Raw genomic sequence first — 24,177 nt, 5'->3', positions numbered from 1 at the left:
CTACCTGATGATCTCAAAGTTTGGCCAACATTTGGCTTTTCACGAATACATTTTGTTTTGAGGTAGAGACAGCTTTCTGATGAGAAAAGGCTCATTAGGTTTCTATTACTCACATGTGTGTCAAACAGGTAAGCTCCACCTCTCAACACAACAAAAAAATTATTGAAATACCACCTCTAAATGGATTAACAGTTTAGGAACATTTGTATTTGGTTAGTTCTTCTGGGATCCACCAGCCATCAATCGTATCTCAATTGCAGATTTATGAACAAAACAAATGAGATGAGGTGGGTGGGGGGAGGTAGAAGAAAAGAAACACAAATTCTAAAGAAAACCAGCCTTTTGTATTGAACCAGTTGCCATTGCCCCCATGCGAGGTGCTGGATATGCTGAGTATGTAATCTCATCTACTTTTTGCAATAACCCTGACAGGGCTACATCTTTATCTTTACTTCACAAGTGGTAAAACTTGGTTTTACAGATACCAAAAAGCTTTTACAAAGACACATAGCTACTCAGTAGCAGAGCTGAAATTCAAACCAAGGACTATTGTTCCAAAGCCTGTCATATTTCGACCTCATCATTATATATCAGGTAGCTAGTATTTACTAAGGGACTGTTTTGTACCATGTTCTTAAATCTTGGCATCTCTGTGACTCAGGAAAAAAAGAGAGTTTTCAGGGACACTCCTTTTCTTTATGGCACCAGTATTTATAATCCTATCTTCCTCTTAATATAGTACTTGTTAACTAACAATAAAAGGTTTGTTCTAAAAAGCAATCTTGTACCCTGAGTAAGAGAGGATGTTGTCTTCTTTAAAATTCATCAAAATAAATTAACAAAATGCAGTGGATGCTTTGAGGGCATGCTAAAGCTTTAGAGTATGTCAGGAAATGAAGACCTTCTTAGATTAAGCAAAATGCTGGCTCCCTTTCAGTTCTGTGGACAAATGCCCACAGTAGACTTAGTCATGGTCCTTAATCCATGACTTCCGAAGCCCTGGGGAAGTCCCCAAATTACTGCTGGATGTCTGAGTTAGAAAGAAAGGGAGTGAGGCTGGATTCTACTCTAGAGGGAAGGTGGGGAGAAAACTGGCCTGCTTCCTCCATTTTCTTTGTTAAGTGGTTTACAAAGTCATCTATTAAGAGGGAAGGATGTGAGGCAAAGAGAGCTGTAAAGTTCAAATGGGTTTGGATTCACTATTTTGGGAATAGGAGAAAGGACTGACAGGTGACAAGGTGACTAGAACATAAATGCCATAGGATGAAAAGATTTTTCTCCTCTATATCTCCTTAGCATTTACACATAGTAGGTGCTCAATAAACATTTGTAGAATGAGTCATCTCAGAAGAGACTACTGTTTTCATTTTATAAATGGCAGTATCCACAATGCAATTTTGGAAATAAACTCTATTACCAGTATTGCAATGAAATTGCCTGTCACACTATATAATATATCTCTCATGTTTCTCTGAATGCTGACCAAAGAGTCTCTGTAGAGTTGAGGTCTGAACAAAATGACTATTAAGGTGAATTGAGAGTGCAAAGATTAGCCTGTAGATGACCTGGGTGAGACAGGTACATACAGTTCACCTCCTCAGGCTTTGCCTTGATGATGGTGAAGTGGTTTGTGTGCGAGGGGAGGTGACTCTATGGAGATGAGCCAGACATCCTTTGGGGACATTGGTGGCTACAACTGCTCCCTGACCCCTTCCCTCTGCAAGCTCTGGCCTGGCCTCACTTTCCTTCTCCAAGACCCAGAGTTTCCCACATGCTGCATCTGGACTGTTCTGCATCTCCCTATTCCAGAGCTTCATGGACCAACTGCTGTCTTTTCTCCTCCTGCTAGAGGAGCTTCTAATAAGCCTGCAGAGGTGTGTCCCAACCTCCCTCCAACAGCTGCCCAATCGTTTTGACTCTGTAGGAAGCCACAGCATTCACCTGGCCTAGACATGTGCTCTGTGGTGATTTTAAGGCGTGGATCTGCCTTCTCCTTGGCCCGCCATCTCATCAACTTTTCACAGCCTCTGCTCCCTTAATGTTCGAGTTTTTGTGTGTTCAACTCCTGCTTCTATCACGTGGAAGTAGAAAGAAGGGGAAAATAGCCTTGTGGTGTATTAGTCAAGTTTAAGCTTTCAAACTGTGTCTGCACACCTGATGAAGCACTTTATAATCTCCATATGAAAGCCAGATTTAAAAAGCAAAGACTTAGTACATCTATATACAATGTACAAATGAGTAAATCTTTGCTAATGGCATCGCTTTCCATATTCCTCTTCAAAGTTGAACCAGGACAAACTACTTCTATTTTAAACAATAAATTCATTTTTGCAATACCAGGATACCTCAGTAACCCATTTCAGGTTTTCAGTATAATGTAGATCTGTCTACATTTGTGAAAGAAAAGACTTCGCTGCAAGAGAAATGAGGAAAAAAAGCAAGGGCTGCTCTTCAGGGTAACACGGAAAAACCACTAAACCAGAATTCATTTTAAACAGGTTCCTGCCAGGCAGTGTTGGCTGAGTGTGATCACTAGTTCTTGGAACTCATTATCAAACAAATAAAACTTAGACATTGCACTGGAAAATTGATACAATGAGTTGAACTTATTTATCTACTGAATAGCAAATAGAGCTCAATTTTGGCAAGGAGAGTACAGAGATCTGGACAGAGGATTTTTATCCCAAGGATGTAGGTAAGAACAAGTGAGCTTAAGAAAAGTGAAAGGTACAGAGACAGAATTTTACACAATCATTCAGAATGTGGTGGATTTTTATTATGTCAGTTTAGTTAAACTGGAACTAAATTTCTTAGAATTCCCTTTCCTGCATAGTTTCTGGTTTATACGAAGTATGAGCCACATTCATTTTGTATTCAGAAGGCCAAAGCGGGCAATGAGGCTCCTTGTGGCATGCAACATTGTTGCTGCTGCGGGTTGACCACCGTGACGTAGCATCCCCCGCCCCCCCCTCCCCACAGCTCCTGCCAGATCCTCATTTGGCTTCTTCCACTCCTGTGCCATGTGCAGATTTAGTACCATGATGACGGGCAGTAGCGTCCCCTGCAGGATACCCCCATCATCAGTGGTGCCATTGTAAAGGCAGGAGAGACCGTCACAGACTTTAGCCTGTCCTCATGAGCTCTGGTCGGCTTCACATCCTTCCTCCTTCTCAGCTGCCCACCCGGGGATTTCTGTCGCCACCACCCGACCCAGAAGAAAATGCCTCACGTGATACCCCACAACTGTGTAAGGTGAAGCCACCATAATAAATCCCTTATTTAGATATTAATGTATCATCATTTAACTTTATCCATGTTATTGAAGTTATCACCCACACACTTCTAAATTAGCATAACAGCTTATATTTGTGTATATATTCATGTACATTCATGGCTAACATTGCAAATATATTCAGTGTTTGACATTATCTATGAGATATTACCATTCTTAGTAGCTGATATTTAATATTTAATATTTTGTTTTGTATACCACTTTTGATGTGTATTTTTATCTATGACTTGACTTTTTCTCAAAATAATTCTGGAAGGTCAGAAAGGAGCCAGTAAGTAGTTGTAAGTTGGCATATAAGGAGAGAACAAACATTTCTGAAGCCCATGCTATCTATCACATTTGCCCTTTATGATTTTAATTAATTTTCACAAACCCTTTCTCATTAGTATCATTATTCCTATTTAGAATTTGGGAAACTGAAGATCAGAGAATTAAAGTATCTTGTTCAACATCTTGTAAATGACCGTAAACCAAGTTCATTATAACTCCAAAGCCTGAGTTCTTTTTACTATATGCTGCTTCTTCAAGTCATGGAAGCTTGCATTTCTGAGAGCTGGCTTATTAGACTTAATTTTCTCTTTTTATATCCTTCTAACCTATGCCTTTGCTATTACTTAATTCCAGATACATAAATAAGTTTAACTCTGCTTCTGCATCTGAAAATAATCCTCTTTCTAGCTTGAAGGAAGTTATGGAGGGTCACACTCAAGAACTTTGCAGAAGTCCTTGCTAATGTTGGGTACATTGTGATTTTCTCCTCTATTTTCTATAACTATATCTTATTTTCTTTATTTTCTCTCAATCCTCCACCTGATGTACACATTCATTCACTGAAAACCTGTCTTATTATTCATTTAATTAGTATTGACAGTCCAGTAGGGGCCAGGCACAAAATTAAAGATTAAGGTTAATAAATAATACATGAAATTTAGCCACGAGATGATATTTCTCATACAGAAGGACAACCATGTAAAATAATTTCATCATGTGCAATATTACCATAATTTGAGAATACACAAGGACAGTAAGGACCAACATGACTGGAAGTTTGCATGAGGTAAACCTCATAAAGGAAGTACCATTTGAGTTAAGACTTGAAGGACAAGTAAGATTTTCAAGGTAAAGTCTTACAGATAGAGGTAATAACCTATGCAAAAATATATGCATAGAGTTTTTCTTTTGTAATTGTAATATCTGGGTGTATTGGAATATAGAGCATGGGCAGTGAGGCTGGTGAGGATGGTATAACTCAGTTTGAGAAAGATTTCTTGGGATTGTGCTAAGGAATTAGGGCAATGGAAGTCATTAAAATGTTTACACTGGGAAGGAATATGATTAAATGTGCAGATTTGAAGAATGATTAGCAAGGAGGTTCAAGACTAGCTTCTGGTTGCTTAATCCTAGTCTTCCTTCTGCTGAGATCCTGAGCTAGCCCAGGCCACCAGGACCTCACACCTCCCCACAGGTTTCTCTCTTCTGGAAGTCAGAATGCTTTCTTCTTGGCCCTCCATCTATTGTATGTCAAATTGCTATTTTGCTCTACTGTCAATTAGGTTCTCTATGTTACATGTGCTGCAAGATCTTTGGGTTACAATTTGCTCTCCCCACCTCCACAAAGCCACATATGCAACTGGTTGGGCCTCCATTACTGCCTGTGCTATGCTTGTGGATCTTTTTCATTTCTGAATATGAACAACTCTTCACTGGTTCCTCTCCAGCCCTTCTAAGTCCCAATCATAGCTTTTAGGGTTAGGCAGACATTTTCCTCCACTGACTTTAGATTCTTAATAACCAATTCTATTAGTTCATCTTAACCTTAGATAATTTCATATATATATATATATATATATATATATATATATATATATATATATATATATATAATTGGCCTTAGTTAAGTCCCCATTCTGAATACAGTACTTGTCTTGTAATTTTGATACTAGACATAGCAATGAAAATAAAGAAATCACATCTAATTAAAGCTGCATTTTATTATCCCATATATCAAATGTTGTAGATTCTTTAAAGTTAAAAATCCTTTTGCTGATGACCACCTTGTGACTTTAACTTTCTCCCTGAAAGAGACTGAAGCCATAATAATATCAACAGAAAAACTGTAATAACCTTCAGAACCAAAAAATGTTGAGGTGCTTTCTGCACTAAAAAAAGGTAGGAATATAAGAAGCAATCAGAACCATATGACAAGGATTTAGTGTCACAGAGCTGAGCTGGATGTAGCAACAAAAAACAGTGATAAAAATTTTCATCTCTAGATAATAAAAGCTTTTGATAGTAAAGTGTTTACAGTATATGTAATACATCTGAAAGCTGTTACAATTTAATATATGAATAAAATGGAAAAATGTAAAGCCAAGAAGCAAATACTAGACCACAAAACTTCCAAGTATCATCTAATCACTAGGGAAGAATTATGATATTTTCATGAAAAAAAATCCCCAATGTATAATACCTAGAATTTCCATTTCGGCAATTGTCCCTTTAATATTGAGACCCTTTGTCTGTTCCAGAGGGGTAATGAAAGGTAGAATTTTACCTGAAATCCCCTCAAGTTTCCAGTGCTCGTGGCTACTTCCTCCTCAAAATCCTTCCTGTTACTAATCAATGGCACCTCGGTACAGTCTCAGTGCAAGTTTGCACAAAAGGAACCTTTCCCAGTGGTTGTAAAAATGAATGGAACATGAAGGGAAGTTACACTTTATATAGTACCAAAGTCACAGAATTTTAGTGACATTGAAGATTGACTTCCTAACTTTTACAAAGGAGTTAACTGAAAACCAGATAAGTTAAGTTGTATTAATTAGGATCAAAAGTGAGTCCAGGTTTAAGGAAGCATCAAAGTTATACAGTTTTGAGAGTCATCTTTTTAAAAAATAGAATAAAATTATGGACACAAAATTACCTACAAAACTTTGGTGTAGCTCATGAAAGTGAAAGGTTTATATTCTAACCAGAACTGATCAGGATAAAACCCAACTTGAGAAAGCAAAAGTCAAGTAAGGGTTGAACCACACAGACCCTGGAGGTGCAAGGAAGCAAAGGGAGATGAGGGACACCTGAGACCAGAGACAGGAACCTCACCGGGGTTGTTTCTGCCTTTGTTTTTCTCTGTCCCATGACTTTATTTCCTCTCATTGTAAACCAGCACTCCTCAGAAGTGGGAAACCTCAACTACTGAGAGTTCATAAGTTATACATCGTAGAGCTTCAACCACTGGGATGCTGAGATACTCGCTGGGCCAAACCAAATCCTAGGCGAGGACCTTCCTTGGTTATGTTGGACCTGAGTCAACTATTGTCAGAGGAGCAGAATCTTATAAAAACATGGGGGGAACCACTGGCAAAGAGTCAGCACAGAAAAGGATCTCTGTGTAGAAGAATCTGGAAAGACAAAACAACCACTCCATAAATTATTTGCTCAATGCTAAATAGCTAATAAGGGCTATATTTAGGATCATGAACTAATGGTCAATTTCCAGCATAATTTTTGTTCCTTTAATAATTAAAGCAAATACTAAAAAATTTGATTTTCCTGACTCAGAATTTTTGTTTTCTTGTCCTGAAAAATTATCAGAATACCACACCAAAGCAAGATCAAACACAAAATAATCTTAGCTTTTTCATTCAAAAGCCACTTAAAGTTCTTCTGAATTACACATATCAATTCGCATTAGACACTGATGAAGAGAAAACAGGACATTTAGGTTAAATATATATTATTATTATGTATTAACTTATACTAGAAACTGTCCTTTTTTCAGCTATTCTGATGTGATTTGTTTACTTTCTTATTAACTCTTTATCACAGATAGAGAATGCATGTAAAAAATGCTAGTTGGTTGTGCCCTGAGATAAATGAAGGGTTATTGTATAGTGCTTTGATATGTAAATATCATAACTACAAGCTATCACCAATTAAAACCACATTTTTAGAACAAATAGCATATGCTAAACATTTCAGACCTAAAAGTTCTTGCAGAAGGAAGTTGCTATTGATTTGCATTTCGTAGTTAAGTAATTACCCATGAATTCATATTTTTTGCCCTAAACAAAGTGCTTCAATCTTTGGAAAAATTAAAATAAGAGGAACTGAAAATAGGGAATTTTGACAAAATAGATCATAATAGAAAGAAAAAAACCCGGGCCTTTCTTTTTCTTCCCTCAACTCAGCTTTAGCAGCATCTTTTTCTTTTATTTTAATATTCAAATTCATAAATTCCCATTGTTCTTTGGAATTGCCCCCCAGTTTCATATATAACATAAGTTGAAGGCATTGCTTGAAAGGATTTCATGGTCCTTAAACTGTAGCACTTTGCTTGAGATGTGATAAGATGGAGCTCCGAGAATCATTCATAGAATTCAGTTTTCAGCTCTCTCCTACCTGTGGATTAGGCTCAGCCTCACGGCCTGTTGGGACATGACCAAGGCAGCATTTGTTTCCCTATGTGCTGCGAGGCAAGAGCAGAAAAGTCTCAATTCAGAAGTGGTCTTCAGAAGTAGGATACTAAAAAGAAGGGTAGCAGACACCACACCAAACTGAAGGTATCTTCCAAGCGAGTAAGGGAGTAATATTTGTTAATACTCGTATTCAATTTCCTTCACCTAAATCAACTTCTGCCAAGCTGGATCATGGCTTAGGTTTCCTTACACAGAAGTGCAAGAAGACAGGACACAAGAGGAGAATGGGTGACAGTGTGATTCCTCTGAAGATGACATGCAGTACAGCAAACAGGGTGTCCAAAGAAACATCGTGAGGGTCTCCTGCGGCTGGGAGCCGTTTGAAACGAGAACTGCAGGCACACCAGCCTGGTAAACTCTAATGGCACCAAGATAGAGATAGGGAGTCAGTTTAAAAGCAATGCAGCACATTTGCCATGTTTGCTCAACTCTTTAAACTGTAATTGAAGCCACTGATCAAAGGATAGGTTTAACATATAAGTAACTTGGAGAAGATTTCTGATCACATTTGATCATTTTACATGCCATGCACTTACACAAGTGCTGTAACTTCAGGATGTTCTCTTTTAATGAAGTCTTTTTTCCCCTCCTACACACAGAAGAGTATGCTATTTGTCATTTATGTATTGTTTTATCTTTTTTTGCTTGAATTGCCCCATTTTCTTTATTAATATCATGCCAAGTGATCATAATTTAGAATACTGTATTAGGTGTGCTTAGTGTGACAGTCTCCATTTTTGCCTTTAAGTTTACTATCCACCCATGTCAGCCTTACCTTGTGCCCAGGGAGAATGACCTCCGCCTGCTGGGTCCCTGGGCTCCCTTGCCCGCCGGCGTCTGGTTGGATTTGGCCAGTAGGAAGCACAGACATGAGATCAGTCAGTGGGGAGAGAGAGAGAGAGGCTGGGGTATTATTACCCCCACTCTCTTGTACCTGGTCAGCAGCTTAGCAGTAGGTGAGTTCCTCTGAGGGAGCATCTCGGGAGGCCCCTGTCATGTCGCTGCAGCTCCTTCCCGGTTCCAGCAGTAGCCTTTTTGGCCTTGCCAGTTTTTGAGGGCTTTGCCCTCCTTTCTTGAATTCTTTAATCCTGCCAGTACATTAATACAGAGCCTCTTTATTATATTTTCTTAAATTATTATTATATGTACAGCATCTCCTTTCCTTCTAGAACTCTGAGTAATAAAGCTGGCAAAGAAATATCATCTACTGCAACACCAAATCTAAAGAACCATCAATCTATTACAAACCAAGTCAAGGCAAAGTGAAATCACCACAATCCCACAGACAAGGGGGCATATTCCCAAAAAGCAGTGTGATGTAGCGGATCAGTACTTGGCCTTTCATACTGGGGTTCAAATTTTGATTCTGACTCTTCATAGGTCCATGAACTTGAGCAAATCTTAAAGATTGTCAAGATCTGTTTTTTTCTTAATAAGAGGAGACTAGTAATAATCTCCCTGTCATAAAGTTGTTACTAGGATTAAATGAGATAATGTGGTTTAAACTCACAGCATGTCATTGGCATTAAAACTGACAACCGGGTAGTTATAATAGTAAGAATGGTTTTAAAATGGCATTTCCAGGGATGAAACCTCAACTGAGATATATAATGTAAACATTTTAAAGATGACATCTAGTGTCCTATGCTCAGGACTTTATTCAGTTTATAAATTACCACAGCATTATTATTCCTGTTTAAACAACTTGCTCATGGTCACATCTAGGTAACAGACTGAAGTGATTAAATGTGAATCCTCAAGCCCAGGTTCCAGCATCCATGCACTGAACACCTACCTATACTGCCTCACTCTACAATTTTTGACTACAAGTTTTTGATGCCATGGACATCTGGGTTCCATCTTTATGAATGCAAACATTTAATTCAGAATTATAACACCACTGAAAATTTTTGTCAAGCAAGCACTTCACAGAGCTAATATCATTAGGCCAGTTTAATTTATTATTGAATTTTCTGTTAAGCACAGTTAAAATATTTTTGTTTATTTTATTGAAATTATATTCATCAGGATCATTTGTGTGTAATCCATACACTGAACATCTGATTTATTGGTCAATCAGTTTGTCCATATCAAATGTGACTGATTATGGCTTCTACCCATAGGACTTTTCTTTTATGGTTATTATAATAGAACTTGAACAGACCCTCTTACATACATTTAATTTACATGAATTCAATGAGCTTGGCTAAAAATTAAAATAAAAATAAGAGTTTCAGTCATTTCCCAAATCTGCCCCTAAGGGATTTCCAAACATTAAAAAGTTTTATACTCAATAGGATAGATTCAAGTAGTGATTCCTCCAAAAAGAAATTAAGGAATTAACTTGACATGGGGGGAGGAGAAACCGACTATTAATATAATCTCTGATTTACAAAAACTATAAATTACAGTGGAGAAGCAAAACACCTTAACCAAGTGGTAAAAAAAAAAAAAATAACACGAATAAAGGGCAGACATAATAAGCTTGCAAGTGTGACAGCATAAGAAAGATATAACATCACTTATTTAGCAATCCTGACCCAAAACATAACCAAGATCACATTGTGAGGGAACACTAGGTGAACCAAAATGGAGGACAGTCTCTAAATAACGGGCCTGTAATCTTCACAATTATCAAGGACAGGAAAGACAAAATAGGGTAAGGAACCATTCGAAATTAAATAAGACTAAAGTAATGTGAAAACTAAGTGCAATATGTGATCCTGGACTTGATTCTGTACTGGAAGAAAAATGGCTACGAATGATATTACTGGGATAGTTGATGTATGTGGAAGTGTATTATACATTATAAAAAATCAGTGTAGCAATATTAAATTTCCTGAATTTGGTAATTAGATTGTGGTTATATAAGAAAATACCCTTGTTCTTGGGAAATACACACTGAAATATTAATGATAAAAAAATCATGATGTATGCAATTGACTCTCAAATGATTCAGCAAAAAGGTGTTTGTGTGTATGTGTGTGCATGTGTGTGTGTGTGTGTGTGTGGATGCACAGTGAGAAAATAAAAAGCAAATGTAGAAAAATATTCAAAATTAGTGAATCTGTGTACAGGAGTGTTGTTTTTAAATTGGAAATTATGGCAAAATAAAGTTTTTACTTAAAAAAATTACTAGAAAGCCTTAGAGAAACACTGACCAAATTGGAAGAATTGTTAAAATCAGATGTAAAGAATAATGATAATACTAGATCTGGCAATTTGGAATTTCCTCAAAATTTTGGAAGTGTTGGAAAATACGTGCATTATTTACTTGCTGATTATGGTCCTTCTATGAAATTGCATATTGCATGTATTATCTAGGTATGCATAAATACTACTGTACAGGGCTCCCTACCAGGATTCACTGTGCTCTATATTTACATACAATTTAGAGATTTTTTCCAGGGTCATTTTTACTGTACATGATTTTCAAGTTATTTTAGAACTTAAAATCAGTTCTTAAATGTTACTTCAGTGTATTTCTAGAAAGTGCGGTTTTTCCAGGCCAGTTTTTGAGACTGAAATTTTTAAGGATTCAGTTTACACCATTTTCAGGTCTGTGTTGATTTTTCTTTCTTGTCATAGTGTGCTGGGCAGTCTCCTTTTTTTTTTTTTTCCAGATCTGTGTCTCAACTTTTGTTACCCTGCTCTGAATCTAGGGGCTGCATCCAGAGCTTCCTTGACCTCTGGTTTCCACTTGGATGTGACCAAGGGGAAATATCAGCAGGAGACCAGAGGGAGAGAACCAGTGACACTGGGTATTTATTCCTGGGCTTTCCCCTGACCTAGCTAATAAAGGCTGCCTCCCCTACTGTGGAGGCCAAAGCTCCTGTTGGGCGGCCATGTCCAACAGCCACAGTTTTGTCTTAGTTTCTTACAATGACTTTGCCAAATGCTGGCCCCTGAAAATATTACCAAAATAATTTTGATAAGCATAAAAAAATAAAGCTGATAATCAGAAAAGTTGATAAGCAAAACTGAGTGTTTTGCTCATTACAGGAGTAAAGACTGCTACCTTGAACACAGTCTTAGCAGGTACTTACAGGAAAGAGAGCAAAGTCAGGATGTATAAGAGGTTCTGCAGGTCTGGTTTAAGGAGGATTTTTGAATGTGAGGGCTTGTTTAGGATTGGGCAAAGCTTGTGACAAAATAGTTAAGAATTGGTGCATGCACCAAAACAGGGTCTCCAGGTGAGTCAAAGAATAAGCAATTACTTGATAAGCTGGGCTGAGCTGTTATCCTGAAAAGGGTTATTTATGCAAATGAGGATGTTAAGTAGTATGGCACTGGGATGAAGGCACTTTCAGGAAGTTCCTGAAACAGGCAATGAAGTTATTTGAAACTTCATCTTCCTCAGCATGAGTGGCCTGAAATAGCAGGGTCACATTAGTGCATACCAAGCTATGCGGGTGTAGGTGGTCTCTGTTCTCAATGTCCATCCGTTTAGGCCCAAGGATGGTGATGCTCCCCATTGTTACTAGTAATGCTTCATCATCCTGTGGGTGGATTTCCTTCCCTGCCTACACCCTTGTCAATAATCTATTAATATAAATTTCATTCCCCTACCCCGTTTGAACATACTCTCTATTTCTTTTTTTTTTTTTTTCTATTTCTTATTAGGACCCTAACTAATAAAGATAATTATGAGTTGGATAAATATTTATTCATTTGTATATATTATTAACTCAGCTACTCTCACTGAATTGCTCTGCTGCCCAGTATCAATCAGTTGCATTGCTAGTCCGGGCCTATATCATTGTGTATGGTTTGTTCACTGAAGGTGCAGCAAGTGCAATCCACAGAGTAAAAGATCATTCTCTGTGCCTGGGTTTATTTGACCCCACCTGCAGAAGTGGTCTCATTGGTCTGTACTAGTCCTACCAGACGACATGAGAAGCTCAACCCACTCCTGCTAACTATTGGGAATTCAGCACCCATAGGTCTTAGGCTTGCCCTCTGTCTTCATTCAGAAAATTGTACTTCTGCCTGGGTCTCCATCTCAGTTATGATAATCTACCTATTGACTCTAAATTGCTTTATCCCCAGCAGTCCTAGCTGTCAAGAACTGGAGATTTGACCATAGATCCTAACCAAATGCAAAGGCGGCTACCAGCTATTTGCCTTGCCTATTGCTGCTGGTCTGTAAGGATTTCTAACACTACTCCTTCAATCTCTCTCTTCTCTAGCCCCTCCTGGTGTGTGTGTGTGTGTGTGTGTGTGTGTGTGTGTGTGTGTGTGAACTCCCAGTGCCATTGCCTACCCACTCTATCTCCCCTGCTGCTGAAGTCTTTGGTATGGTAGCTCTTCCCTAAATATCTCATAGAGAAAATGAAAAAAAGGGTCGTTTGCCAAATCCTCTCATAAAACACTCACAAAAGCTTGAAAGAAACTACCTGTTTAAAAGAATCAAAGCAAAGAATATAAATGCATGTCTAAACTCATTCCCTGAATATTTGGAAGCTCTCTGGTCTTTCTCCTCCCTAGTAAGTTACCATCATCTTTAATATACATACTCCACAAACATCTGCAAGTGCCGAATTGAATTATTTAGTAAGATTTAGCATGGCTGTTTACTCTGTGTTTGACCTGCTTGGAATAAAATGAGGAAAGGGCATAAGACAGGCACAGAGGAGCACAATTATTGGCAAATCATACTAAGTTTCATTCATTGTTATTTGCTTTCATGCCAGGAACTATATTTCAGTTTAGTTATAATATGCACATTATATTTATTTCAAGGAGATACAAAACTCATATAATATATACCGAATACTTGCAGAGATAAAAGTGAGCTCTACACAAAAGCCTGTGTCATATGCAATTGCACTGGCACTTTAAGCAAAGAGGGATAGTGTCTTCTGAAGGACATGTCATGAATACCCAACGAGTACGTAGGAAACGGGAAATCTCTCTCTGGATTTCACATTGGACTGTAGTCTGAGAGAGCCAAGTAACTAAAACTGGAGCCATTTCTGGGACTTCATGGGTGTGTCACGCAATTCATTACGAGGGGGCAGCCTTCCACCTGAGAATGTATGTTTAATTTTTATGGCATAAATGACATATAATACAATCTAATATAGTGATTAAAATCTTTGGCTGTCAAATTAGATGAGCCTTGGTTTGAATGCCAGCCCCTACTCTCAGTAGCTCTGAGAGCTTCTGCAAATTAATTGATCTCATTAAACCTTGGTCACTTCAGCTAAAAATGGGAATAATGTCAGCACCTACTCGCAGGGGAGTTTTAAGAATTAAATGAAATAATGCATGAAAAACACAAAACATTATGTCTAGCACATAGTAAATATTTAGCACTATAGTGTTATTTGAAGCCAGTGTTTTAATATTGAACTTGCTCAGGGGAACAGACAGTTTTCACATTTAACCCTAATATCTCTATTCACATGAAACCTAATCAATAACACTTTGCTAACTTCTTCCTGCCCCACCAGTTGCTAACATCCAACATTAGAGGTTATTCACATGGAAGTTACACCAGCACATTAAAGTTGCTGTGTCTGAAGTCAAACTTATCATCTTCTACCTAAAAAGAGTTCTTCTGATTTACCATTATTAAACTAGAAAAATCCTCTTGTACTCAAAGATTGCTAGAATCTGAATTTGATTGCTTGAATTAAAGACTAAGGAAAATGAAAAATAGAACCAATGAATACACACATACACACTCACACACAGGCACACACACATATATATATCCAGAGAAGCACAATGATTATATATATATATATATATATAAAATCTGGTCATCACTATTAGTCAACATATATACATCATAACTGCAATCCCTAAAATGTGAAGAAACAAATCAACAAGAAGTTTCTTAAGAGGTCAGTCCAATTTAGAAAAAAAATTGAATTGATATTTAAATGTAAAGCCCTAGGTAAATTTCTTGCAGATCTCTCTCAGAGTTATAAAAACAACCAAAACCAAAATCCTTATTTGTATAGTACCTTAAGGTTTATAAAAGTATTTCACATATATGAACTCTTCATGGGTAGGAAAGTAGGGTTATTATTCTTGTTTTACATATAATAACACAGAGAATACTTTAGATTGGACTATCAGGAAAGCCCAATGCCACTGATAAGGTGGCATGAGTAAGAGCTCAGTGAAGTGACAGATCAGCCATGCAGCCTTCGAAAGGAAGAGCATTGCAAGGAGAGGGGGTAGCAAGCACAAAGGCCCTGAGACAGGAATATGCTTGGTGTCAGGGGAAACAGTATGGTGACCATGGGGATGGGTAGAGGCAGCCGGAGCCTCATAAGGTAGGGTCCTCCAGGCAACTGGAAAAGCTTTGGAGTTTTACCACACACCTTGCCAAAAAGCTGTCAGCTACTAAGTGGCAGATCTGGGGCATGACTCTGAGTCTTCCAACTCAAAATCAGAGTTGGTGACACACAAAAATGGTTTCTTAGGTAAGCAGATAAGACCCTGGATGGCATCTATCACAACAAAGCCCTGCCATTTTCTCTCTTCTATTTACCAGCATCTGGCGTATCTAGAATCTGTCTGGTTCCAACACCTATGAAACCTGCCCACATTCTCAGGCATTCCTCTTCTCTCACCTTTTGCTCAAAACTGCTCATCAGAGCAGAAGGACCAGCAGAGCAGTCACAGGAGACATGATCCTTTCTGTGTTTCCTGTTTTAGTTACTTGTCAAAATTCAGCTTCAAATGGAACTGTGTTACACTCTCCAGTTGTGAAATAAGACAAGTTATTTAAATTTCTTTGTTTTCTTCTCTCTGCAAAATAAAGACTCTGATGTTGTGGATATAAGGCTGCTTTATCCCAGAAAAATGAGGTAATAAATGTACAACTGCCTTAGTCTCTTTTCCAGAAAGATGATATGTTAGCAAGTATTTATTAAGCAATTCTATGTCTCCAGCCTGTGCAAGTCACTGTGGAGCATAAGAAGAATTCTAATGGCCAAGCACTGACCACAGAGAATTCAAAATTCTCTTCAGGAAAAGAACGTCCCCATCAGAAACAACTAGAGCTTAAGGATCTTAAAATTAAGAAAGACGCCAGATCTCTTAGGCTCTACTTCTTAACAGGGCCATGGGAATCAGCTGACATCTAACAGGACTTTAGGTCTGAATTAACAGAAAGCTTTGGTCCTCGTGTCTCCCCTTCAAGGCATATAAACTCTTGGTTTAAAAAAAATCATATTGGGCTTTACAAATAGGAAAAAGGATGTCAAAGTCATTCAGTCTCTACAAGGAGATCAGGAACAAAATACATTTATGTTCGGCTCAGAAAGACAGATCAAGTGGTTGCTTTCCAGTGACTTCTGAGAAGACCCTTGTACTGACTCCCACCTGCAGCTTTGCCCACTGGCCCAACAAGAGTGCCTGAAATTTCCACTTTTTGGATCACTTCTTTGGAATAAATATATTGTTTATTGGAACTCCTTGTTGGAATACAGGTGTGTTACTAAGAAGAAGTAACCCATTAATTGATTAGCATGGATTAATAGGTCATTTCCATACAGAAGAGAAAGGCCTTAGGAGACTGTAAATATGAATAGTTTTGGAATAAGAGATTACGTTTGAGAACTGGAACAAAGGAAGCCAGAATCAGATCCTAAGACTTTTGTGCACCAAGATAAAAATAAGTATCTACTGGGTAGAGTGCTCAGGGGAGAAAAAGAATGTGAAGAGCCATAAGACCAATTCAGGCAACCCTCTAGTTTGGTCTAGGGCTGCTCTGGCAGTGGGGAATGAGAATGAACAGCAGAAGCAAACTTAGGGATACCCCACTTCAATTCCTTCACTTTATGTGTAGACAAAACATAGTCCAGGGCATTTAAGTGTCTTGCTCAAGTCCATTCAGCAAGTGACAGAATAAAGATTAGAAGTCTGGACTCCCAACTCCCCACCTGCTTTATTAGGTTTAAAAAAAAAAACACTGGCAGCTCTCAAGATTAGGAGCTTTGGTTAAGGGTTTTTCCAGATCTTATTTTCAAGGCTTTCAGTCTTTGAATTAAAGTTTATTTGATTTTTGGTTATTCTGAATATTCATTCAGGACAAGGCCACTAGACAGTGCTCAAACTGGGATTAGTATGCAAAGAAACTTAAACCCCTGGTAGAGTACATCTCAAAATTCAGAAGAAAAGTTCCCTAGAATCAGAGGTTGGTGCAATATGCAGACACATTTCCTCTTTTCTTCCCACACTCTCATCTTAAAAATAATACCAGACAGCAGTAGACATCCAAGAGCCAGCTGAGACAAGAGGAAGTGACTGTTCAAACGGAGGGATTCAGCAAGGTAAGTCCCTAACAATTAGCCCTAAAGATAAATGAGACAAAGCCATCGCCTGTTTACCAATGTTTCCAAAAACATATGGATCTAGCCCACAAACATCATGGAATATTTTACTGATAGTGTCGGTGATTGACTCAGCTTTGTAGATGAATAGTGACTGATAAAAACAGCTATTCTTTTAAAATTTCACTTCTTTTTTTCAAGCTCAAAGGAAGACCTCATGGTACAATGAAAAGAAAATAGTGTTTTAATCATATATATCTGCTTTTTTATTCCTGGTTCCAAGATAAATAATAGTATAAAGAGAACTATAAAAAGGGAAAGTATGAATTATATTTATTTTGCATTATTTATCCAGGATCTCTCTCCTTCAGTCAGTATAGCATCTTGGCCAAGGGCAATGTTTAGAAGCTAAGAAGACCTGGACTTACAACACAGATTTAATCTTTATTGGCTATGTGACCCTGGCAGACTATTAACCTTGCTTCTTTTGAAGTAGTAATAATAAAAACCAATTTACAGAATTATCATGAGAATTAAATTTTGGGTAAAAAAACATATCTAGAGCCCCTATTTTAATGCCTAGCACACAGCAAGCACTCAACAAAAGCATACAGCCTCTCAGGTATCATCATAGGAAAATCAATTATCTACATCAAGTGATTTAAGAAGTATTTGTCCATATATCCTAGCCCTCTAAATATTCTCTCAATCATTTAAAATTTAGGTTATTTACACTTTAAAGATTACTTGGTCCTTGAAAATACCACTGAGAAGAACACCATCTGGGGTTTTAAGATATAAAAATGGGGAAGGCATTCAATTTAAGAGTGAGGAAAGTGATGAGACAAAACTGTTAAATTCCCATATGGGAATAGATGTTATAAGCATAATCAAGGATAAACAACAAACTGGAAGAAACTGTTTGTAATGCAAGGGTTAATAGTCCTGTTCTTTTAAAGAGATCCTATTAAGCAATAAGAAAAATACAAATATCAATGAAAAATGATGAAAATATTTCAGTAATCTATGAAAGCCCCACAGTCTCTAAGCACATAAAAAATAATGTTCAACTCAATAACAAAGGAAGCAGAAAGTAAATTAATGAAATATTATTTTGTTTATTAGATTAGCAAAATTAGAGTAATAACTGACAAACTTAAAAGCTAATTAAATAGCAGAATTAAATAGGGTAATAATTGACAAACCTAAAAGCTAAAGGGAAGGCAATATTTTTGGAGGAAAATATAATATTATCTAAAAAATTTAGAAGCTTTTACTCTTTGATCCAGAAATGTAGCTTCAGAAAGAATTATGGACATAATCAATGATAAATAGATAAGGATATTTGCTGTAATACTATTTGGAATATTAAAATCATTGGAAATAACTTAAATATCAATATGTCTTAGGATGCTTTTGGCTGCAAGTAACAGAAAAATACTTCCAAGTGGCTAAAAAATAAGAAAGCTTTACTATTCAGCACTGTGTGCTAGGCATTATGATAGGGGCTCTAGATATGTTTTTTTCCCAAAATTTAATTACAATGATAATTCTATAAATTGGTTTTTATTATCTCAGGTGCCAAAAATTTAATGGAAGAATATGTCAACTGTTGGTTAATTTATTGGCTCTATTTTGTCATAGAGAGCCGTTGCTTGTCAAGAACAATGGTTACTACTATCTTCTTCCTCTGCTTGATATATAAACTTTGTTCTCACAGTAACTCCATTTGCCAATATTTGCTACCACAAATCCAGGCTTTGTAACAATATTGAGTGAAAGACAAACAGCCATCTTTTTTTGTAACCTATGGAAACTACTTTCTAAGAAACCTCCTGTTAGACTTTCTCTCATTTCCTTTTGTCCAGAGTCATATCACATACATTTCCAAGTAAATGCCTGGCAAGGGGGATGGGATTCCCTTGCTGGTTTTAAGAAAGAACATAGCTCCTAGCATAAGTAGGTCACCTACATATGCAATCTACTTTAACAGAATAGGAAGAAGACATGACATGGAAATGATTATATACTTTGAAAAATTGGATTACATAGTTATCTCTGTTGAGTAAGACTGAGAGGTAAATGAAACAGGAGGAGTTGTGTTATAGTAACAAATAGGCCCTGAATCTTAGAAGCTTAATGCAGTTATAATCTAAGTTTCCTTTCATTCACATCACAGTCTTATGCAATTGCCTGGCTCTCTCTCCTTGGCAGCTCATCTTCCAAGTGGTGACATACGGATCCAGGTTTCTGCTAACTTGTGGTTCTACTTCATCTCCAAAATTAGAGCAGAAAGAAAAAAGTATGATGACTGCACAGGGATTTTATAGTCAGCCTTGGAAGTGGATTACATTACGTCCACTAACACCCCATTGGCCAGAACGCACCAACACAGGCCTTCCACTAACCACAAGAGAGGCGGGAAATGTAGTGTGTGTGCCCAGAAAGGAAAACAAAATCCTAATTTGGTTTTATATATGTCTTTGTCTCCATCAGAGGGGATGGTTTAAACTGATTTTTCTTTTTTACTTTATACACCTGTCTTTTTTTAAAAACTACTGTTATTACTTTGTAAATTAAAAGAGTTATATTAGAAAGAAGGAAACACAGTCTCTGGTCTTGCCTGATAAGGACTTTTACCTGATTCTGGTAATATTTAATCCCATCTTTCTTGTATAAAAACCCTTTCTCTTTTTACTTCCATCATGGGGGCTTTGATAGAGAAGAAAATTATAATGGTAAATCTGTAGGTTATAGATCCATCTCATAGCATCAGGAATCAGGATCTGGAGAGGCAAAGAAGTCAGGACATTGTGGACGGGAGATTTAGTAAGGTACAGGGACAATGGGAATGGGCTTACTACTTTTTTTGTTGTTTGTACTATTGTTTGCTTTTTTTCTTTTGTTTTTGTTTTATTATGTTAAAACATACATAAAATTTACTATTGCAACCATTTTAAAGAGTACACTGAGAATGTTTACAATGTGTGTAGCCACCCCCTCCACCTAGTTAGGGAAATTTTTAACACTCCCAAGCAGAAACCCCATCCTCAGTAAGTGATCACTCCCCATTTCCCTTTTTCTTCAGTCTTTTGCAACCACTAATCTGTTTTCTGTCTCAATGGATTTGCTTATTCTAGTTATTTAATATAAATGCAATCAAACAATATATGGCCTTTGTTGTCTGGTTTCCTAGATAATTTAACAAGAATCAGTTATGTGATCATGTATTAGTTTATCTGAAACCAGTCCTGTTAAGAAAAGGGACTTAGGTCAATCTGTAAAATTTCAAAACTATTTATTTCTCTCTGCAAAGAGAAGAAAAAGCCACGAGTAGTTCAAAGAGGTAAACATATAAACAGGAAATTATAATAACATATGGTAAATGCCAAGATACATATTTGCATGGAGTGTTTGGGAGGAATGCAATTATCCCAAGCTGAGCAGCCTGAGAGGGATTCAATAGAGGTGATACCAGGGTTTTGTATTAAGGGATTAAGAAATGTTAATAAAGCAAAGTGGTTTTAGGAAAAGAAGGTTATGTGAGATAGAGAAAATATATTCAAAAAGACACCTTGATACATTTTAAGCAAATTGGCAGCCCAACAGTCTGCTAACTGAATTTGTAACTCAGAGGCAAGGCCATGGAATGTGGATTTAGAAGTAAGGATGGTGACATTGGAAGAATTTGCTGTAGCAAACTTCCATCTCATCCCCACTATTGCTCGGGCTAATCTTTCACCCAAATCAGATCTCATCTCTCTCAAAACTTTTAGTCACACTTAATTAATTCACATGCATTTTAATACTTGAGGGTATACTGGCTCATAATCTCCTTTATTCACATTTCATTTCTGGCTGCCACAAGCAGATATTATCTCCTAAAGCCAGAGACACACAGAAGCCATTGCATCGAAATATGATGGAGCATCACCATCCCTTACAGGCACTGTCAAAAATAAGTATGTCAGAAAGATGGGGAGGTGGAAATCTTTTATTTAAAAAAAACTAAACAATTATGACCAATGCTTGCTTTAAGATGTATTTTCTTGTACAATGCACACTTTTCCTGTAATAACTTTCATTCGCTTATACTTCTTCATTTCCTATAGTTTTACTTGTTCTGTCAATAAAGGCTTTTCCCATCCTCAAGTCAAAGCAAGCAAATATGAGCCCAGCTGGCTCTGCCGCCCAAAGCCTGGAGCTCCCAGGAGGTGAGGGCAGCTTCTTCCCAGGGCCACCTTTGGAATGACATAGAGTCATTATTCTTACCTTAGGATCCAACTTTTGGGAAGACTTAGTTTGATTAACTGACTTGGGATCACATGTAGCCCACCTTGACTATTTGGATCCTAGTTTATTCCTACCCTATGGAGAACACATAGAGTTGCATTCGTTGATGGAAAAATGCCCCCACTGAGGCATCAGCATTCTAGCCTCTGTACTTTCACTACCAACTCTGGCAAAAATTAAAAATTGCTCTGTCTCAACCTTCTTCCATGACCCTAATCTCAGACCAAGAGTCTCTCTGTTCTTTAGCCAAATTCACTTCTCTTGGGTAAGAAAAATAAAAAAGGAAATGTCATTTCTATGTGTACATCTTACATTGGGACCATTTTTCACTGTTGTGCACATGATGATTCTGGAAGATCATCTTTTTAAAGATTTAATGGTCATTCCCTGTGCACATGCTACCCAACTTCTTCATGACTTGATGACTTTTAACATAAAGGAAATAAAGACAGAGAGACATAGGCTTTCTTCTGAGTAACAAAGAAATGCAGAAAAACCAAATTCTTGGGGCAGCAGAAAAACAGGCAGGAAGGAATGTGGAATCTTACCACACATAACAGATGCAGGTAGCTCAAGGATAATATTTTCTTTTAAAAATATTCATTACACTTTTCTGGAGATCTGAAAACCATTTTTCTAGACTTCCAAAGAGAAAGAATGTTGGAATTCATACCAACCTATTTCCCTATGCACACAGAACTAGATATCCAAAATAAACATTAAAAAAATACTCACCTGTTTTAATTGCTCCCTCCTATAGCTTAAAGGAGGGAAACATATAAAATGAAACAATAGAATTTTATATTATTATGAGGGGGAAAGGAAAGAGGTTTTGAACCAGTGGTATGTAGTCACAGTACTTACACCTGCCATAAACAGGAGATAACCTTATGTTGGGCACTATTGCCAGTGAGAGAAGAGGCTTTAGAGTCTGACTTACCTAGGCTTTTTAGTCTGGAGCCTGCTACTTGCTTTCTCATGTGACTTTAGCTAAGTTTTTTAATGTTTCTAAGCTTCATTTTCCCATTTGTAATATGGGGATAATAATAATACCTACCTTATTGTATATAGATATTTTGTTGTTGTATTCAGTTACTGTTGTGATAATTTGTACCTCATAGTGTTTTTGTGAGGTTTAAATAAGGATACATATATTATATACATGATCTTATATATATATATGATTGTATATAATATATATATAATGAGAATATATATGTGTGTGTATATATTTATGTATGTGTATATGGCCTGAGCATAGATGGCTGGCAGATGTTTCCTACTATGATTATAATATGTCTTGGTGCCATCTGTCAGGCTGAAAATCTAAATAAGTCCAAGTCAATATTTCCTTCCTGCAGTTATTTTTCTTATTATTAATAGGAAGATTGGCTCATCTTCCTTTGTCTCTTCACTGTTATCAACGGTATGGCTTTCCAACACTTTGCAATAAAAAATGGACTCATAGTTTCAAGATATCAGAAATGGTCTCAGCCTTAATTCTCCAAACATCCTTCTGACAAACACTCTAAAACACAGAGCAATGAAGAATGAAGTGCAGAAAAGAGAGCAGCAATTGATAGAATTTATTGAAAAACAAAACAAAACAATTTCTTTAATATAAAGAAGAATTTATAACAACCAGAGCTGTTAAAATATGGAATGGGCAAGCAAAAACTAATAGTATCTTATGGTTGAAGGATATTTCATAAGTTATTTCTTCATTCTCTCAGATTTGAATTCTTTCTATACCATTGAAGAGAGATTCTATTTCCTTCTTAAGCACTGCTAGGAAACTCTTAGGCAGAGGAAACCCACTCCCCTAGGACAACATACCATTCTGAGAAAGCTGTCCAGGGCTTGGCAGACCTGTCTTGGTGAAGGACAGACATTAAGTGCTTTTGGCTTAGAGCAGTCTCCTTTGCTCCAAGCTGCTGCTGCTGTTTCTTCAATAATCCTCTGAAAGTATAAAAACTGTTCAAACCTTATAATCTACTATGGATTCAATGTTTATGTCTCCCCAAAATTCATATGTTGAAATCCTATCCTTCAGTGCAATGGTATTTGAAGGTAGGGCTTTGGAAGGTAATTAGGTCATGAGGGTAGAGTCATAAACTGTGGAGTCTGCATTTTTGCCCTTATAAGAAGAGATACAAGAGAGCTTGCTTTTTTTCTTCTCTCTCTCTCTTCTTTCCTCCATATGAGGGTATAAAAGAAGATGACTATCTAAAAACCAGGAAATGGGCCCTAACCAGACACCAGATCTGCTGGCACCTTCATCTTGCATATCCTAGACTCAAAACTGTTTATTACTTAAGATATCCAATCTATGGTATTCTGTTATAGCAGCCCAAACTAAGACAGCCCATACAAAACAGGCCATGAAAACAGTATGGAGGTTTCTCAACTAAAAATACAGCTACCATAGGTTCTAGCAATTCCACTTCTCGGAATATATCCCAAAGAAACAAAAACATTACTCAAAAAGATATCTGTACCCCCATGTTCACAGCAGCATTATTTACAATAGCTAAGACATGGAAACAACCTAAGTGTTCACTTATGGATGAATGGATAAAGAAATTGTGTTACGTGTACACACACACACACACACACACACACACACACACACACACACACAAAGGAGTATCATTCAGCCCATACAAATGAGGAAATACTACCATTTACAACAAATGGATGAAGCTTGAAGGCATTATGCTAAGTGAAATAAGTCAGACAGAAAAAGACAAATAGTATATAGGATCTTACTTATACGTGGAATCTAATTTTAAAAATAAACACCAAACTCACAGAAAAATAAATC

General features: G+C 37.1%; 1 long non-coding RNA gene across 10 annotated transcripts in view; it reads right to left on the bottom strand.

Moving 5' to 3' along the window:
* LOC118971023 (uncharacterized) overlaps nucleotides 1-23,569 on the bottom strand; it is a 64,594-nt gene extending 41,025 nt beyond the window's left edge. For 4 of the 10 annotated variants that reach the window (XR_012128383.1, XR_012128375.1, XR_012128379.1 and 1 more), the window contains exons 1-4: nucleotides 23,190-23,557; nucleotides 15,357-15,534; nucleotides 8,702-8,855; nucleotides 8,543-8,604 (exon numbers count right to left, since the gene is read on the bottom strand). This is a non-coding gene — a long non-coding RNA (uncharacterized lncRNA). Of the gene's footprint in view, nucleotides 1-8,542; nucleotides 8,605-8,701; nucleotides 8,856-15,356; nucleotides 15,535-23,189 lie in introns of all 10 variants that reach the window. The other 6 variants (XR_012128377.1, XR_012128382.1, XR_012128380.1 and 3 more) reach the window with 5 other exon arrangements.
* Between the last annotated feature and the right edge of the window lie 608 nt (nucleotides 23,570-24,177).

Source organism: Manis javanica, chromosome 2 (genome assembly GCF_040802235.1).
Source record: "Manis javanica isolate MJ-LG chromosome 2, MJ_LKY, whole genome shotgun sequence".
Classification (NCBI taxonomy): domain Eukaryota; kingdom Metazoa; phylum Chordata; class Mammalia; order Pholidota; family Manidae; genus Manis; species Manis javanica.
The sequence above is the reverse complement of the archived record's forward strand: the minus strand, read 5'-3'. Positions and strand labels throughout refer to the sequence as shown.